General features: G+C 44.9%; 1 protein-coding gene and 1 pseudogene across 5 annotated transcripts in view; one reads left to right on the forward strand and one right to left on the reverse strand.

Annotated features, from left to right (window-relative positions):
- Positions 1–16,008, reverse strand: part of ARL15 (ADP ribosylation factor like GTPase 15) — a 416,142-nt gene that overhangs the window by 385,542 nt on the left and 14,592 nt on the right. The gene's annotated exons all lie outside the window — the stretch shown is intronic.
- On the forward strand, positions 7,938–9,021 carry LOC114891657 (annotated as a pseudogene).

The following is a 16,008-nucleotide window of genomic DNA, read 5'->3' on the forward strand; positions in this document are numbered from 1 at the left end:
ATATAGCCAAGTCAACGCTTCTGAGTACCACGGGTGTGTGTTAGAACTTGGGTGACAAGATGGGGGTAGGGAGAGCAGTAAATCACCTTGAAATGAGGCCCATGCCTGGATTAGCTACTCCCAAGTAAAGCTAAGATCTAGCATTTTCTCTTGACAGCATCCCAAAACAAGTGGGCTGGAGGCAAAGGTGCAGGATTTGGGAAACTGTGGAGAGAAGACCGGTTCAGTGCGTTCCAAGGTGCGTAGGTGCTCCAGAGTCCTGAGTGGGTGGAATCATCTCTGAGTAAAGATTACGTCTGTCATTATGCTGTAGTCACTCCTCCAGACACAGAAACAAACCTTTGGGAACGCCACGGACTTCAGAACCCGCATCGCCTTCTGTAGCCGCTGAAAACATTAACAGTGAATTATTTAACAACTCCCTTGGCACACTCGAAAGGTTACTTTCCCCAATGGGAAATAAGTTAACTTTTCTAAAAAACTCAAACTTGTATTTACAAAATAAAATGAATTTTTGTTTACAAAACGTGGAGGAGTTTTCTCCTCAACATCTAAGTTATAGCTTCCTCAGACTAGGAAAAAGGATAGTGATAATCAACCTGGAAAGACACATTTACGTCTAAAGCAAAACTAGCAAAACTGGTCTTTCGGCATTTTCCAAAATGTTTTCAATTGTAACGGTACCACCATCATCCCAAGAGCATCTATACTTCCCAAGCAATCTACAACTGTCCAGGGATGAAGTATGTAAGTGTTCAACCAGTAATCCAAAAAGGAATCACTGCCCTCACCTGTTAAAAAATAACTTCAGCACATATCTCTCTGTGAAATTCAAACGCAAATATTTGAAAAGACATCTAGCAGAAATAATCTCAGAGATTTGAAAAGTCACCTAGCAAAAAAATCAAACACAAACATAAACAGTCATATCGGAATCTATAGATCTCAAGCCAGCAAAATTTTAGCCAATCTTCTGCAAAATGGCACTAAAAGTCATGTGTAATTTCTAAACAAGAGCAGAATCTTGGCCCAATACTGAAGATAAGAACAGTTCTCCTTCTGAAAATTCTGATTAAAGAAGAATTGGAAGCAGGAAAGAAATGCCCTTCTAATTTACCAGATTAAAATAATTAGTTCAATTCACCTTGGCAAATTTATTCCTTTTACTTTTTGTCATGAACTGAGGATAAAAAAAAATTTCAATCCAAGAAAAAGAAAAAAATTTTTGCTGAGCATCACTAATGTGTCAGGCATTGCTAGGCAAGCAGATATTAGACATACAACGATAAATAAGACCAACCCTGGCATCAACAGTCTTCCAGCTCAGGAGAGAGCAGTTATTTAACAGACCTGTGACAGAGAACGGCAGGATAAACACGTCCAGCATAATAAGAGGTATGCACAAAGGGTTTTAGAGAAACTGAGTAGGAGCACGGAACCCATTACAGGAGTGTCAGAAAGACTGTGTAGGGGGCGGATCCCCAAATAGTCTTAAAAGATTGGGAGTTAGCTAGGAGAAAGGGAGTAACGGAAGAGGAAAAGATCATTCCAGATGAAAGTGACAACATGAATAAAAGCAAGAAATATCACAGGATATGCAAGCATTTGAGGGATACTGGTGTATGTCTTAAATACCCTCCTGTACTTTTAAATAATCACTTCTCAATCAGACGTTAGTTACTGATACTTGTTGACTATCTACACACTATCTAAAATTCACTCATGTTAAGATTTTTAATTTTAAGGCTTATCATTTCAAGATTTATCTCTAACTCACTGCCAAAGGAAGTTCCATTTGTGAAGGAGCAAGCATGCTGGTCACATTATAAAGCCTGCTCTGCCTCCACACACTTGCAGATAAAAAGACCCAGAAGCAAGATAGCCACAGCTGATTAAATTAGCAGGCCGTCCGTCCTCCAGCTGGCCAACAACCACGGAGGGGCCCAGCAGGAAGAGCTAGGCTAGCCTAGACCAATCATTCGCACGCTCCAAGATATGAATGGAAAAGTACTGAGAAGATGAAGCAGTTAGGAGCAGGAAGTGAAGCTGAGAGAACACAAAAAACAAAGGCACTAAGTAACTTCACGACCATGAAGAATCATAGGAACCTAAATGTATGAGGAAGCCGAAAGTATGAATAAAGGAACTATACAGAAAAGATACACAAAGCAGAGAATACCCTTGCTAGTAATCTCAAGAGAAGTGGACCCAGAGAGATAGAGGTATGTGAGGAAGGGCTGAATGCAGTTGCAGAGAATTCTGTTTCTGAGTGAAAAAATGATATATTCACCAGGTTCCTTTGCAGCTAGGTATAGCAATGTGACCAAGTTCTGGTCAATTAAATACAATCAGAAAGTCCGAAAAGTCTCCCATGAGGGAGGTACACTCTTCTGCCCTTTCTCCGTCCTGCAGCCTGGAATGCAGAAGTGATGGCAGGAGCTCTGGCAGCAATTTTGAACCATGAGTTTAGAGTCCACACACAAAAGCAAAAGCATCTTGGGGACCTAATGACTTCTGGAGTTACCTACCTGAGGGGGGGAAAAAGAATCTATCTTGTTGGGACTTCCCTGGTGGCGTAGTGGTTAAGAATCTGCCCGCCAATGCAGGGGACACGGGTTCGATCCCTGGTCCGGGAAGATCCCACATGCCACAGAGCAACTAAGCCCATACACCACAACTACTGAGCCCATGCACCGCAACTACTGAAGCCCGCACTCTTAGAGCCCATGCTCCACAACGAGAAGCCACCACAACGAGAAGCCCGTGTACCACAACAAAGAGTAACCCCTGCTCACAACTAGAGAAAGCCTGCATGCAGCAACAAAGACCCAACGCAGCCATAAATAAATAAATATTTATTTTTTTAAAAATCTATCTTGTCAAAGCCACTATTTTCCAAACAATTCCAATCCTAATTGATACAGTGGTTGAGACAACGTCATCTCAGCAAGAGGGATAGTCCCTTAAAACAGTTAAATGGAAGAGTGATGTGTTCTGATTTACAGTGGTATTATCATCCTCAATTTAGAGATGGGGAAACAGATACCAGCTAGTAATGTGACAGAACCTGGATTTGAACCCAAATCTTTTGGACTTGAGAGCCCATACTTTTAATCATTAAGAACAAATGAAGGCAAATGAAGGCAAACAAACTGTAAAGCAGGTTCACAAGTATTTCAGAGTTCAACAAATATTCTGACTACTAAAGGCCAATAAAAACCCATGCTGAATACAGTATCTCTGACCTACCACAAATAACACTTTTGACAAGTCCCTGTGACCTTCTAAACAGAAAAGCCTTTTCCCAGCTAGAGTATTCTACTCTAAGTACCTAGGAGAAGGTATCCGGGCACCAGAAACTGAACACAGGCACCAGCCCCCTCATGCATAGCAGAGGTCTGCCAAATTCTGATTTGTAAGGAGTGGAATCGATTTTTAAGAGTACAGAGGATTCTGGGAGACATGAAGTATATTTTTTAAGGTGGAAAGAGGTCATTTCTTTAAGGTGGTAAGAGGTCTTCTTGTTAACTTTAAGCAAAAGAATTTTCCATACACGTGACAATTAGAAGAGCTCAGCCTTAGTATTACAACTTCCAGGCTCCTGATGCCCCTGAGATGTTTCACTGCCCCATGCAGTAAGGGTGGGATGGAGCAGCAAGCCTTCTGAAAGGTTCAAGGATTTTAGATGGCCAAGATGAAGGCACCAACGTACTTGCCATGAATCTTCATATCTGTACTGAGCATCTCCCTTGTGCCAGGCAGCGTTCTCCTTGCTGGAGACCAAGCAGTACACAAGGCTCAGAAGGCTGCACTCCAGTCAGGGGTCGCAGGCAAAAGCAAAAATAAATCAAGGTAGATGGTGATAAGTGCTATGAAGAAAAATAAAGTAAATGAAGAGAATGTTCAGGAGGCAGTGGATTGGGGGTATTACTAATTTTGAAAGTAGATGTGGTAATTCTAACAACATTATGGACAATCAAATAAGGGATCCCAGAAAAGCTTTCAGCAACTTAACTCTGAAAATCCCTGGCATAAGCGAATGCAGGATTCTATCCTGAAAAGTCAAAGCACCAGACACTCAATTCAAGTTCACAGATATTAAGAAGCGATCAGGCAGCCATTAAGAGCACAGAGTTGGGTGTCAGACTTCCTTAAATCAAATCCCAGCCATACAACTTACTATTTCTGGGGCCCTGGGTGAGGTACTTAACCCCTTTGCATCTTAATTTGTTATTTGTAAAGTAAAGATAACAGTACTACCTATCTTAGAGGGTTCTATGAGGATTAAGTGAGTTATAAGAGAAAACACAGTAAGCTCCAAATTGGTGTTTGCTTATTTTTTTTAATTGAGTGTCTGTGTTCCAGGCACACAAATTCATCTGAGCATCTGCACTAAGGGGCCGAGGACACTGGAGGCCCCAGGAGATGCACTCTGCCATCAGCTTCTCTGGACACCCTTGATTCTGGCCTTATTTTGTACTCCTGGTGTCTCTTCCTGCGGCCTCCACATTAGAAAGGTGACTTCTCATCGCAATCACTTAAAACCAGGATGCTAAGCCTGAGATTCCCCAAAGGAAGAAATATCCCAAAGCATAGGGCTTAGCTCCCAGCACTTTGCCCACACAGACCCGGAACCAGAGGCAAAAGGGAAACCCATTCATTTTAGCCAGACCTCATATTACTGTCCACCTAAGCAATTTACATCTACGTTTAAACCGAAGAGGTTTTAGTCTGCCTTCTGTAAAAATTTATTATTCAATTATCACATTTTAATATTCAATATTATTAATGTTTCATGGATATTGTTTTATAATGATAGGCATCCAGTTTGTAATGCGTTGCTCACTAGACACTCAGGAGCACCATTATTTAGAATCATAAGGAAAATTATATTTTTTAATTCTCTAGAACATGGAGTTATCCTCGTTTTCCCTCCCTCTCCTTTTGGATATAATCAAATGAATAACAACTTTTCGGCACTGCCCTTCTGGTTAGAAAACCTTAGAAACTGTCATTTAGGGATTGTGTCTTGGAACATTTTTAAGCCTCTACCTTGAGCATGATGCTTATATCGTCAAACCTATATTTAAAGTCCTCAAAATATTTAAATGGTCAAGCCCTTTTACTCGATCAATAGCTCCATCTTAACTTATAAAAATTATTGTACCGCCCAGAAAGAAACACTGGTTACAGGAGAATGTGGTCCAATTGTTTAAAGGATCAAAAGAACTCCTATCGGTTTATGACTTGGACAATCTGGACTTGCCCTCTGGTTTTTCTGACCGTGGCAAGGGAAGAAAGGGAAGTGTGAGCTTTGAGTTTAGACTGACCTGGGTTCAAGTCGTTCAGGGTATGACCATATAAAACTTAGCCGCCCTGAACTGCAACAGCTGGTTCTCAGGCATGAAAAGAAAGGACTACTACTAATACCACTAACCTTACTGGATTAAGTAAGCAAGCCTCGGGGGCTTGGCAAGGAGAAGGCATCCTAACTGCTGACGCCCAGACCAAGCCACCCACATCTAGTGCTGGGACATGGATGAGTTTCACCAACAGGTCCTCCTCCCGGCTGCCCTCCCGCCCTGTATAATCCAGGCTCCGTGGCAGCAGCCAGAGCAAGATTTCAAAATGTAGATCAGGTCCTATCACCTCCTGCTTAAAACCACTCATTAGTTTAAGAGTAATTTTAAATGAAACTCGACTTCGCTACCACAACCTCCCGGGCCCCCAGCATCCTGTCTGGCTGCCCTCTGGACCCTGGCTTCAGGACCAATTTCCTTGGGCCACTCAGCACCTGAGATCCGTAAACCTGAAACTTATACGAACAGCCACAGTACTTTCACTTGCTGAAGACAAATGACCCCAGTTGAAATGGTCAGGGAACTACCGGGGGTTTTCTGTGAAATCCCAAGGCCACCCGTGCCAAGCTTGGCTTGCTGGGATCTCACTACTTTTGGTTCCTAAGGACTCAGCCTATTTCTCTTTTCTTTTTCAAGGGACACTACTTTTCCTGAGTCTTGTGGATTTTCTCCTTTTCCCTACAAGTCTGGCTGCCAAGTGGCACAAGCTCTCCCTCATTTCCCTGCTGTTCACATCCTTGCTTCTCCAAAGGTGTGCACACTGGCCCTTCTGGTACATGGCTTTTACTGCTAATTTCTAAAGAGACCAGGCAGAGATGGGGCAGTTGGCATAAAAATCTAATAAGGAAAGTCGGCACACTCACTGCCCTTGTTTCTGATTGTGTGAATAAGCCTCTTAAATTCTTATCCTCTACCTGGGAGGGTGGATCGCTCCAAACTCCTCTTCACTCTCAGGCCAGAAGATGGAATCACAACCACACCAGGGTGAGGGGCCCACCCAAACCCACTCCTTTTGGGGGAGTAATTGGCATTTCTGCAGGCAGAGATCCTAGTCAGTCAAGCGTTCCTTTAAGATGGTGAAAATTTCTAGTAAAGGCAAATGAAACCATACCTATTGGAATCGAATGCAGCCACACACAATATAATTTAAAAGAAGGACTGTGATTATGTTTTAAGTCACAGGAGAGAAAAAAAAAGACATTTATTAAGAGACTACTATGTGCTGGGTGTTTTACACGCTCACTCAGTCCTCACAACTAGAGCAAGGTGGGTATTTCTAGGCCTATCTTTCAGATGGAAAACTAAGGGTTACCAGCCTGTGGCAAGTAACTAGCAGAACTTAGATTTCCGCCCACGTCTGATTCTAAACCTGTGGTTTTCAAACTCTGCTCCCCAGATACGGTTCCAAAGAGGCAGCTGGATATTTGAGAAATACTTTTTTAAACGAAATTGAATCTTTATTATCTTAGAGACTGAAATGAGAAAAAAATACAAATTCAAATATACTGTACATGAAACTTTTAACACACTGGAGAATGCCCACACATTTACTTGTGCTGCCAGAGTGATCTTCTTTCGACGGGCAGGGTGGGGAGGTAGCCTCGGAATAAAACCTATATTCTGCCTTCTGATTGAAGAGTAATTTAGAATTGAGCTGCTTTAATATCTGTAACACTTGCAACTATGATTCTATGAGAATCCTGTTCTTCCTTAACCTCACACAAAAAAACAAAATGTGTAACTGAATGAACTAGAAGATGAACCTTCAGTTCTCATTCATCTAAATGGATCGAAATGAAATTCGATCCATCTAAATTCAGTTCTGTGTTTATCCAAACAGCTTCGTTGAAGGCTTCCCTGGTGGCGCAGTGGTTGAGAGTCCGCCTGCCGATGCAGGGCACACGGGTTCGTGCCCTGGTCCGGGAGGATCCCACGTGCTGCGGAGCGGCTGGGCCCGTGACCCATGGCCGCTGAGCCTGCGCGTCCGGAGCCCGTGCTCCGCAATGAGGCCACAACAGTGAGAGGCCCGCGTACCGCAAAAAAAAAAAAAAAAAAGTTTCCAAAAACCAAAACCATGATGTCAGTGAAAAATAGCGAAATACTGCCTCTCTTCTTCAAAGAGGTAAATCCTACTTTACGAGTCCAGCGGTTGGCAAGCTACAATCCATGGGCCAAATCTGGCTCACTGCCTGCTTTTTGCAAATAAAGTTTTAGTGGAACACAGCCACGTCCATCTATGGCTGCTTTTGTGCAACAACGGCAGAGGTGAGTAGCTGAGACAGAGACCGTATGGCCTGCAGAGCCTAAAATATTTACTAGCTGGCCCTTTACAGAAAAAGTCTGTGCACCCTGTTCTAATCCATCATCCAGCGTTTTTCCACAAGCAAAGAACTGTGTTACTTTCAGTGTTACAGGCTATAGTGCAGTACCCAAAAGATTCATCCCTGTATTGTCTACGATGCCCACGTCCCTACGAAATTAAGCATTGCTCAGTAAGTATTCGTGGGCTGCTTCGGGGCCGCCAGTGCGGGGCTGATTCAGCCACGGGGCTTTGGGGGCGGTGCAGACCTCAGGTAACCGCGCCTCCCGCCCCACCTCCCAGAGCGGCCCTATAAGTGCCCCGTCGCGGCCGGGCCCAGGAGCACGCCTGCAGCAGTGCAGCTGGCTGAGCCGTTCCTGCTGAACGCGCTCGCCTACCTGGAGAGCGCCCCGGGCTTCCTGTGCTACGTGCTGCTGAAGCTGGTGGGCTGGCCCTACGGGCGCTACACGTTAGTGCGCTCCGCCTTCCGGCTGCCCGAGCAGGCCGCCTGGGCGGTGCAGGAGCTGCCCTCGCGGGCCCTGCCACTCCTCGCCGGGCCGGCCCCGCCGGCCGAGCGCCTCAGCCACTGGCCCAACTGCATCCTGCTGGCCATGTTCCTCGTCCACTATGTGCAACGGGCCTTGATTTCCCCCTTTTCAGATCCGAATTGGAAAGCCCACACCATTGTACGCCTTTATATTGGCATTCGTGTTCTGCACCTATAACTGGCTACTTGCAAAGTAGACACCTGAGCCAGTATGCAGTGCATGCTGACGACTGGCTCACTGACCCCTGATTTCTAACAGGTTTTGTCGTGTGGTTGACAGGCATGCTGATAAACATCCATTCAGATCATGGCCTAAGGAATTTCAGGAAACCAGGGGAGACCAGACATAAAACACTAAGGAGAGGGCTTGTTTTAGTACATCACTGCAGCCAGCTACTTCTGAGAAGTCGTCCAGTGGTGCGTCTACACCCTCGCCAGCTGGTCCATTCAAGGCTGGGCTTTCGCTCTGTTCACCTTCTGTGTCCTGTTCACCAGGGCTCAGCAGCATCACCAGTGGTACCATGAGTTATTTGAAGATTATCCAAAATTCAGAAAAATGATGATTCTGTTTTTGTTTTAAGTTCATTGTCAATGGAATTATCTTCAACTTGAAGCTTTCGATGATGTTTCTCTTGGGATTATATAAATAAATTTATGTCTCTGTAAGTTTTCTGCTATTTCATCTTTTTCAAGATTGCTCAAGGGGTTTTTTCCCCTAGCAAATTTGTATGCTACCTAATAACAGTCTAATCAAACTGAAATTGCAGGTTGAACTATGCTGCTGCATACCAGGTCAGGAATCTGGAACTCTGTAATTGCGGCTGACCCTCCTGTGATTTTGGGTTTGCCTCTATGGACCAAAACGTTTCTGTACCGCTTGCACAACCCCCTACAGCAATGGGTTTAAGGTCAAAGGCGATGTCGCCCCGTCCTCCCCATGGAGGCATGTTCTGTCTTTGTGTCCCTTTCATCCCACTAGGTCGGAGAGGCCTCGGTACCCACAGTGTACCCACAGCCTCTCACTGTTGGGTGCTGGGCAGGCAGAGAAGTTGTGCACAGAGAAAGGGGGCGCCCATCAGAGGCTGGTGCAAAGGGCCTCTGGTACCTGCTGCAGCCTGGTCCACCAGGTGACTTCACTGGCAGGACAGGGCACTGTGGGCATTCTTAAGGAGCAGTCTGCTGTGTCCCCCCACAAAGGGGACTTATTGGAGGTCCTGGGCTAGGAGCACAAAGGTGCTGCAGGGCACCGCTCCCGTCTTGGGCCACTCGCCATGAGCCATCAGGAGTCTCTGGCCTCGGATGGTTTTTCTACCTCCTTCTAGGTAGAATTAGAATTTTTTTGTAAGGCACTTTTTAAGTACCTCTCAGTACTGCAAAACTATAACTTGAAGCAGAATTTCTTATTTTAGATTCACTCAAAAACTCCATGGAGATAAATGGCAGTAATAAAATGTACTACTTATTGCCAGATATGTAAAAGAAATCTCCCCACTAGAAAGCTGTTGAATCTCTTGACCCCTCTGTGAAAATCTAACGAACACATGGTAAAGGCCCCACCTCTCCTGGGAAGGCACTGCCTCTGTTGCTGCCACATTTATAGAGGTAGAAACTGAAAGAGGAAGTGGAGAGAGTCCATGTGCACTTATGATTGCTAAGGATGCTAGGTGGCAGGGGCCTTCAGGACACACCTGATGCTGTGTCCTGTATGTTGTCCAAATGCCACCTTTGGGCAAGGAGTAGGCCCTCCTGCCCCTGCACCCCAGGCCCCCGGGGCACCCCATCAGCTCCCTCCCACCCTTCTCCTGGCTCACCTTCCCAACCAGGGGCTCCCCGCCACGAGTTTTCATGTAGAAACTGTATTCTCCGTGTTAGTGGTTTTTAGAGTCTCTTAGAGTTTTAGAAACATTTTCTGATGGTGGTTGTGCTTCATTTTAACTAAAAATGGAATGCTTTCGCAGGGAAATTTTTATGATCAAATAATCTTTGGCCCTTTTTCTGACTGACTAATTACTTGAAACCATAAAACAAATATTTAGGATCTCCTCTGGAAAACTCAAAAATTTAAGCAAGTCTTGATTTATTTGGGCCCCTGGGTTCTAGAAGGTGTACCTGGCCAGAAAGTTGCTTGTCTGAGAGCCAGAGAGGCTCACTGTGAATTTTACTTCTGTTGGTGCTTTTTTATCTGAGTGACCAAAAGTTTGGGGTAAGTCAGCATTTGATGCACGGTTGCTACTTCACTGGCACTGGATGGATGACTGACATAGGAAGAGATCTTGTTCTATCTTGCCTGCCTGTCTTCCATTTGCTAAAAACTGTAACTTAGCAAATTATGGCAATTCATTATTGTGTTAATTATAATAATTAAAGAGATTAATAAAATTACTGTTAAAAAAATAAGTATTTGTGGAGTGAGGAAAGTTAGATAGGAAGAGGAAAGAAGATACGGGGGAAGGGAAGGGAAGGAGAGTAGGGTTTTTCTTTTCCCAAAACTATTCTGACATATACCCTTCAAAAAATTATTTTAAAACCTAGCAGATCCTCTTCTTGCTGTAACTGGGTATTTGAACACAGGGATGTACATCTGAATTAAAATAGAGGACCTAAAGTTACTATGTTTCATTTCAAGCAGATCAACACTGATTGAAATGTTGTTCAGTAAACAAAAGTCCTTGCTAATTTTGAATACCCAGGAAAATGCTACCCACCCACTCTTTTAAAATTGAAAGTTCTTTATTTTGATTTAACGTGACACTTTTTTAATTGAAGTATAGTTGATGTACAATATTACATAAGTTACATGTGTACGATATAGTGATTCATGATTTTTAAAGGTTATACTCCAGTTGTAATTATTATATAATATTGACTATATTTCCCATGTTGTATAATATATGCTTGTAGCTCATTTTATACATAATAGTTTGTACCTCTTAATCCCCTACTATCTTGCCCCTCTCCCCACTGGTAACCACTAGTTTGCTGTTTATGTCTGCAACCATACCCACTCTTAAAAGAATATTCATTTGCTCTTACTGCTGTTGTTTTAAAATCACTCACTGCAATAATATAAAGCAATTGGGATAAATGACCTTTGCCTCAGAGATGAACTCTTAAGCACTCTGGATTTGGGAAAAAGAGAATTGCTTTAAAACAGATGAGAGATTCAAACCATCAATGAGCTTGTTAAATCTTCTTGATTCTTATCCCCAGCATTTCTTCACAATCATGCATTTTTACGTTGGTTTACTCAGGACAACTTTTGTACAAAGAATTAAAATATGCATCACTTCTTACACAGCTCTTTATAATTTCAACTTTTTTAGCAACTTGTTTCATTATACTTGTGGCTCTCCTAGGTAACAAAGAATCCAATTTGAAGAGCTTTCAAATCAGGAGCTGAAGATCTCACTTCTTGACACGGGAATCAAAAGAGAAAATTTTTGAAATTTTTGAAATTTTGCAAGTCTGCTTTATGAAACTGTTCAAAGTGGATCTTAAACACATAATTATTTACAATAAAGTTCAGTAAGAGGTGAGTACTTAGAAGTCAAGAAATGGAAAATATCCACCTATGGGTATTTTCAAAGATGACCAATAAAGTTAGGCATTGCCCCCAAATAAAGTCATATTTGGGAGAAAAGTAGATCATCACTAGCACAGGTATCTATTTCCCACACACTCAGCCTGCAAAAAAACTGCAGCCTGAATCCACAGAAATGATAGAGAACAGCTCCTCTTCAGACTCATGAAGTACTGTAATCCTGCCCACAGCCCAAGGTCAGCTCACAGGGGCCCTGAAAAAGTTAGGAAACCCAAAGAAGTCCAGGAATGATCAAATAATCCTATCTCAATGACCCAGTCTTTAAAACATGCATCTCGAAAACCCAAAAAATCATGGGGAAAATCATGTTACATTAAGAGAAATAGTACTGGTGAACAACACAGATGTACAATATTTCTACGTGAAATAAAACAGAGAGGAAAAGAATTTCAATCACCACAAGAGGTTTTCTACCTCTAGCACAATGACTTGAAAAACAGAACCAGGCACATTCAGGGAACATTCAAAATGACGACATTATCCAATAAATCAGCTCACTGCTCTGTCGTCTACAACAGGGGTCTCCAACCCTGCGGCCACTGTTAGGAAGCGGACCGCACAGCAGAAGGTGAGCCGCGGGCGAGTAAGCAAAGCCTCATCTGACGCTCTCCATCGCCCGCATTACCGCCTGAAGTAGCTGGCTGCAGTGATGTACTAAAACAAGCCCCTCCTTGGTATTTTACATCCGGTCTCCCCTGGTTTCCTGAAGTTCCTTAGGCCATGATCTGAATGGATGTTTATCAGCATGCCTGTCAACCACATGACAAAACCTGTTAGAAATCAGGGGTCAGTGAACCAGTCGTCAGCATGCACTGCATACTGGCTCAGGTATCTACTCTGCAAGTAGCCAGTTATAGGTGCAGAACACGAATGCCAATATAAAGGCGTACAATGGTGTCGGCTTTCCTCCTCAGATCTGAAAAGGGGAAAATCAAGGCCCGTTGCACGTAGTAGACGAGGAACATGGCCAGCAGGACGCAGTTGGGCCAGTGGTTGAGGCGCTCGGCCGGCGGGAGGGCAGCTCCTGCACCGCCTGACCCATCCGTGGAAAAACTGTCTTCCATGAAACCAGTCCCTGGTGCCAAAAAGCCTGGGGACCACTGGTCTACAACGTGCCGCCTCTCAGGAAACATTCGTAAGGGAAGAAGGGATAAGAGAGCTGGCCAATCACATGCTAGGAAAAAAGTTCTCACAAGCAGAAACTTGACTCTCAAACTGATTCCAACAAAAGAGAAGTTGAAAGTTCCAAACGAGTGTAATTCTACAGTAGGACCTCAGAAAACTTGCCCACTTAGTTTAAAGTAAGTTGGCTCATTTGGCCAAACTTATGTAACAGCTGTAGGCAGAACCGGCCTGAAGAGATGCGGGCCACTCTCTGCCATGCCAGGACCTTTCACCCCTATAAATCAGAAATAGCTACCACTTAACCCATCAACAAGCAGCTGCAATATCGTTAACCCAGTTACTCCGTGCTGTGTTTATTAGGTGGAGGCAGAAAGATTTTTGAAAAGCTGGTATTGGAAAAATGAATAGAATCAGAGTGGGAACATTTTGGTGACAATAGTACCACAAATCCTTGTTTTATAAAGAAAGTTCCAGTTCAATAATAGCAAACACTTTTATCTTGCTCATGGTACTAGTCTCTCTACTGAATGCTTTATATATTTTAACTCTGAGTGGTAGGTACTATTATGCCCATTTCGCATATGAGGAAACAGGCACAGAGGCTGCACAGCAGGTAAGTGACAGAGCTAGAACGCAAGTGCAGGGAGTCCGACTCCAAGGTCAGTGCCCTTAAATATTACTCTGTGCAGCCTCTCAGCCCAGCCACTGGCTTAGCAGCTATCTTGTGTACCTATGTCAGGCTCTGGGGACACAAAGAGGCCCACAACCCAGCCCTGCACTGTGAAACACTGTGCTTTAAAGGTCCGGTAACAGAGATAGGAACCAAGGCCTGAGGCAGGGCTGTAGCTGGCCCATTAGCACCTCTGTGCCAGTGCACAATGGGGACCTTGGCAAGCTGGGCAGGGGCTGGACTGCAGGTGTGCTTGCCCCCTTGGCCAGGCACCTCCGTGTGGTGTCCCGTGAGCTTAACTGTCTACGGCAGCCCCAGGAGCAGCCCTGGAAGGAGCCTCAATTCAGTTCTGGCAGTGGAAGACTTGCAAGAGAGAAGGCTTAAATTAGAGTAGGAGGGAAAAGGTGAACTCTCCAACCAAAACTTATTTCTACAACACGACGCTCTGTGATCACTTTAACTAGACAGAAGCCAGGCTCACACACGTCTCTGCAGCTTTATTAACAGTGCATCCGGATTACTATGCGATTGTTCCGGACATGTCACATGCAGGTTTGCTCACAGGCTGCCCTGACAAAACAGCCCTAAGCAGGCTGCCTTCACAGAACCAACTCCTGGTCCCAACAAGCTGCCTGTTACTGGCTTTCGGTCCAGTGGAAAGGTCTGGGCCGTCGTCGTCAGCTTCTGGACTCGGCAGCTCGAACCACCAGTTCTCTGCCCTGGGAGGCTGGTGCCAGGGGCTTTGAGGGACCCAAACTCCAGGCACCCTCCAAGGAGATGCAGCCCGTGTGAGAGAGACAGATGTCCACAGTGTGTCCCTTGAGAGAGCCCCGTCCCCTCACTCACTGGGGACCAGGACTCCTTTGCAAGTACAACCACTCTTAGTGGAAAAGTAGGCTTTGGGTCTTAAGAATCAGGTACTTAAGCTGTGGGTTTATTTATCTGAACTAGGACTCCCTCCTTGCAACACAACCAACTTCTTCCATCTCCTTGACCAGGGAGCTGCTAGATCAAATTATTCTGGGAAAATATCCACCTGACTGCACCATCTTCCAGATCACGGTTACCCTTACCCCACGCTGCTCTGTGTCTCCTCTCCAGCAAGCCAGCCTCGCGCAAGTCCATTCCCTCCCCAGTCTCTCCACAGAGCCCTCTGCCCTGGGGTCGTGGTGGTACAGGTCGGGATGTGGTGTAGTTAATACGCATTAATTATGCATATTGGTTAGGAGGGAGGGCTTTGAAGCAAGACTTCCTGGGTTCAAAGCCTGACTCCGCCACTTCCTCGCTGTATGTCCTTCAACAAGTTGCTTAATCTTTCCATGTCTCAGTTTTAACATCTGGAAAACAGAAATGATACCTACCTCATAGGGTCCTTAGAAAGTGCCTGCCAATATAAACGCTGTGAAGGGGTTTTCGTTGTTGTTGCTATGATGACAGTAAGAGGGGGTGGCAGAGAAAGAGGTGCCAGGCACTGTTCTGAAATACATGTATTATTTTAGTTAATCCTCACAACAAACCCAAGAGGTAGTTAGTTACTCTTACTCACCCCACTTTACAGAGGAGGAAGGTGAGGCGTTGAGAAGTTAAGTAACTTTGCCAAAGCTAGAGTGGTAGAGCCAGGCAGGCAGTTCAGCCCAAAGCCTGCGGCACTCAACCGTGAAACAAACTCCTCTACACCCACAGAACTTCATTAAATGCCCCCCCCCACCTTGCTCAGTCCCTCAAGGTCACCTTCGAGGATCTCCAGGGCACTCCTCCTCCCCCACTCCTTTCAAGACTCCGGGCAATGAGCTCTAACATCTAGCTCTGTGTGCCTCTCCTTGTCAAGGACATTGGCCGACCTTCCCTCTTTCACTGAGGATTTCTGAATCTGCCTCAGCCTTTTGCTCCAGCCCAAGTCCTGCCCTGGTCCTGCTGACTTCGCCAGCCACAAGGATGCTATATCCAGCACCTGCGCTGTATTTCCTCTTCCACGTCTTAAGCTCCCCATCCTTCCCGCGGCCACGCACCGCCATGCACTGGAGACTCCCCTCCGAGAGCCGCTCTGCAATCTTAAATTCATACACCCTATTGTCCCCTACAATGAACTTTCTCTCCCTCCGCATCAGGACCACCCATCCTCGCATCCTCTACTTTCTACTCACCCTTCCTCCCTTTCCACTAACTCAGAGCTCACGACGGTCTATCACTTCAGCCATCCTCTTGCCAGTGTCCTAAATTCCTCTACCCCATTAACCACCCATTGACTCACCTTGGAAAAATCCCAACCTTTATCCATCTAACTGCCCACCTTCTTGAAACCAACACCCAAACAGCTACAAAGTCTGTGTCCCTGGTCATCATGGCCCTCATTCTTCACTGTAGCTACTTCAGCTCAAACCCCTCCACCACCATATTTCAGTCACG

Source organism: Monodon monoceros, unplaced genomic scaffold, assembly GCF_005190385.1.
Source record: "Monodon monoceros isolate NGI ecotype Baffin Bay Population unplaced genomic scaffold, NGI_Narwhal_1 Super_Scaffold_12, whole genome shotgun sequence".
Taxonomy (NCBI): Eukaryota; Metazoa; Chordata; class Mammalia; order Artiodactyla; family Monodontidae; genus Monodon; species Monodon monoceros.